Genomic DNA, 4,485 nt, shown 5'->3' on the forward strand with positions numbered 1-4,485 from the left:
GCACAGCAACACCATCCCAGAACGTACTACACGCAACACAGCGATACCTCCCAGAGCGCACTACACGCAGCACAGTGACACCTAGCGATACCTCCCAGAACGCACTACACGCAGCACAGCGACACCTCCCAGAGCGCACTACACTCAGCACAGCGACACCTCCCAGAGCGCAGTACACGCAGCACAGCGACACCTAGCGGCACCTCCCAGAACGCACTACACGCAGCGACACCTCCCAGAGCGCACTACACGCAGCACAGCAACACCATCCCAGAACGTACTACACGCAACACAGCGACACCTCCCAGAGTGCACTACACGCAGCACAGCAACACCATCCCAGAACGTACTACACGCAACACAGCGATACCTCCCAGAGCGCACTACACGCAGCACAGTGACACCTAGCGATACCTCCCAGAACGCACTACACGCAGCACAGCGACACCTAGTGATACCATCCCACGGCACGGAAGTCTGCTTTGTCAGTCAACTCTGTGTTACTGCAATAGAGGTAAAACACTATGTGTGGTATCTGATGAGGCCAGCGTGCAAGAGGTCACCCAACAAGCACACCATGCAATTTATAGGCCAGAAGTGGAGGGGCTCACCCTCAGTATGATTTCAACAGGACTGTAGGTCCAGCAGTGCAGTCAGGGGGAGGGGGCGATGGCGGCAACAGGAAGGCCATAAATCCGGGAGGGGAGATCGCGGTGAAGCTCAGGAAGGCGCTGCAACCGCGGGGCATGTGAGGGTTGGCACAAAACCAAAAGACCACACAGTAGTCCCAATAAATAAAACAAATAAGCAATAATAATGCTATTAATAACACAAATAACCCAGAGCAGACACACTCTCTGAGTTGGACAGTGCTCACCTGGAAGAAGCAGCAAAGAAAGAGGAAGTGGCAGGGTCTGACTGAGGGTTATTACACGGCTTCTGTATTGTTTTGATTGGTTGTTTGGAAAAGGTTTTCAATAAAGAAGGTAAAGCAAATATGAAGCCTCCGGTCTTGCCATGAAATGTATCAATCAGCTTGTAGATCACACATAGCGGTCAATCATCCAGACACATCTCAAGCTAGTTTATCAGCTTTAATTACCTATTTATTTGTATAAGGTCCCATGTTGTAGGATATAATGCATTTTAGCCATTTATAAAAAAATAAATAAAAATGAAATACCCTATCCAGTAACAGTCCAAGTATAACTACATAAAGCAGGAATTAAGAACAGACAAGAAAATTAATTTGTTGAATACAAAGCCCTCTCCAACTAAGCTATTTTCCTGCTTGACGAATTTGGCCTGGAAATGTGTCTTATAAACCAGTGCTATTTCTACAACAGGAATAATGGTTAGATGCATCGTAAAGGGACAATATAACCACCAAAACAACTTTAGCTTAATGAAGCAGTTTCAGTGTATAGATCATACATCTGAAGTTTCACTGACCAATTCTCTGCCATGAAGGAGTTAAATCACTTTTGTTTCGGTTTATGCAGCCCTAGCCACACCTCCTCTGGCCATCATTCATACAGTATGCATTAAATCAAAATGGGTTCCTTTTCAATCATATGTAACTTTAAACGTTTTTATCTCATGCTCTGTAAGTTGAACTTTAAATCACATAGAGGAGGCTCCTGCAGCGTCTAGCAAGCTATTAACAGAACAGGAGATAAGAAATTCTAAATTAAACAGAATTTGCAGTGAATCAAGTATAAACAGATGACTTAACAGGAAGTGTTTAGGAAGGATAAGTCACATGCAGGGAGGTGTTACTAGGATTGCATAAACAAAGTTAATTAACTCCTAAATGGCAGAGAATTGAGCAGTGAAACTGTAGGGGCAGGAAATGCTAGCAGAATGCTTGGTTGTATAGGGAGAGGTATTAGCAGTTAAAAAAAGAAGTGCTCGTGCCTTTGAACAGAACACTGGTGAGACCTCATCCTCAGAAGGATATTGATATTTAGGAGAGAGTTCAGAGAAGGGCTACTAAACTGGTTCATGGATTGCAGGATAGAACTTACCAGGAAAGGTTAAAGGATCTTAACATGTATAGCTTGGAGGAAAGACGAGACAGGGGGGATTTGATAGAAACATTTAAAGGGACACTATAGTCACATGAACAACTTTAGCTTAATGAAGCAGTTTTGGTGTATAGAACATGCCCCTGCAGCCGCACTGCTCAATCCTCTGCCATTTAGGAGTTAAATCCCTTTGTTTATGAACCCTAGTCACACCTCCCTGCATGTGACTTGCACAGCCTTCCATAAACACTTCCTGTAAAGAGAGCCCTATTTAGGCTTTCTTTATTGCAAGTTCTGTTTCATTAAGATTTTCTTATCCCCTGCTATGCCAATAGCTTGCTAGACTCTGCAAGAGCCTCATGTATTTAATTAAAGTTCAATTTAGAGATTGAGATACAATTATTTAAGGTAAATTACATCTGTTTGAAAGTGAAACCAGTTTTGTTTTCATGCAGGCTCTGTCAATCATAGCCAGAAACAGAAACAAAGTAATTTAACTCCTAAATGGCAGTGAATTGAGCAGTGAAATTGCAGGGGAACGATCTATACACTAAAACTGCTTTATTTAGCAAAATTAATTTAGGTGACTATAGTGTTCCTTTAAATACATAAAGGGAATCAACACCGTAAAGGAGGAGACTATATTTAAAAGAAGCAAAACTACCACAACAAGACGACAGTCTTAAATTAGAGGGGCAAAGGTTTAAAAATAATATCAGGAAGTATTACTTTACTGAGGGGGGTAGTGGATGCATGGAACAGCCTTCCAGCTGAAGTGGTAAAGGTTAACACAGTGAGGGAGTTTAAGCATGCATGGGATAGGCATCCAGCTATCCTAACTATGAGATATATATAATATAACGAAAACATTTATAAAATTGGGCAGACAAGATGGGCCAAATGGTTTCAATCTACACACCAAATCTGCATCATAAATTTAAATGTTGTTTTGGTGACTATAGTGTCCCTTTAAGTTACAATCATTTTTGAATAGTTATACACTGAAAGAGGGCCCTGGATTCTTACAGTCCTGCCTCCACTGAAAACATAATTACACACGTCAATGACTGATCAATACCTGCAAAAGCCCTGTGATAGGCAGAATGCAATCAGCTGACACTTTCTGACCATTGTTGCTCAGGCTCATTTTCCTCATTAGTCCAAGTAGCACAGAGATAATGGGTTTCTGGGGGCTGTTGCTTCTCATTAAAACAAAGTTTATTGCTGAATAGAAAGACATCAGGAGATTCCAGACACTATGACCACTTCAATGAGATGAAGCAGTTATGGTGCCTGCAGTGTACTTTAAAGCATGTTGCGGATATTAAAGCCTGGCAGGAGGAACCCACAACAAATGTAAAAGAACCAAGGCCTTCCTATCAGTTATGCTAGACTAGTTTATCACATTTTTCTAAGTATGTTCAAGTGTGAATTCAAAGACAGATTGGATGCATCAATCCCGTTCTCTCCAAGTGCAACAGAATGAAACATGTGAATGCTTCCATACAAGTGACACGTGTAGAGAACTCTCCTACTCTGGTGAAGCTGGGGGAAGAGCAAGCTATACACAAACCAAAAACTGGGGGAATTCACTAAACCCCAAAAAAGCATTGCTTTAATTATGTTACAACTTTTAAGACAGATATAGTGTTCTAAAAACAATTTCACTAAAGCTAAAAATGTACTTAACACGGATAATAAGGTTTTACAGAAGTGTCCCTTTAAACCTCCAAGCGTAAAGCCTCATCTTTTATCGGTTTCATGAGAAGTTGCTAACTGCTATAAGCAAATGGCAACGAAAAGTAAAACCTAACCTGTCCTGCGGATTTAGCCATGTCAGCTATACGCAGCCATGCAGTCTTTAATTGTATGGGTTATGCCAGCTTGGAATTCTTATGATAGTATAGACCAGGGCCGTACTAATACTACAGTATTAAAAAAAAAAAAAAAAAACTTGCCTTAAATCCGGCACTGGGCCAACTCCTCCAGCCCACTTTGACATGTTGAAAGGCTAAATAGAGAGTGGTGTGGAGTGTGGAAGGGAATTCAAAGGGAGAGGATGGCAAATTGGTAAATAATTTACTGTGGGGATATTTTCGGGGCTGCAGGGAGGGAGTGAGGGGAAAAAATGTTACACCACGCAAATTTGCTAGTTTCAGATTAATGGTACCTTGGACAGAAGAGAAGCAATGAAAACGGCGATTACAATAATGGAACCATCATGCAGTTTGGTACCTGATGCATCAATATGTTAGATCTATTTTGGTACAAAGCAGTAAAAAATAAAAGAAGCCTGGTACATGACATCCGCTTACCAAATGCCAATATCTTCAGTCAACCGAGATACTTATATTAAAAACATATCTCCAGATAAACAACATGATCAATATGTATCACTTAGCAATAATAATTAGGAAAATGGTTTATTGCAAGTTCTGGTATGTTTTGTGCTTTTCAA

This window comes from Pelobates fuscus, chromosome 10 (assembly GCF_036172605.1).
Source record: "Pelobates fuscus isolate aPelFus1 chromosome 10, aPelFus1.pri, whole genome shotgun sequence".
Lineage (NCBI taxonomy): Eukaryota > Metazoa > Chordata > Amphibia > Anura > Pelobatidae > Pelobates > Pelobates fuscus.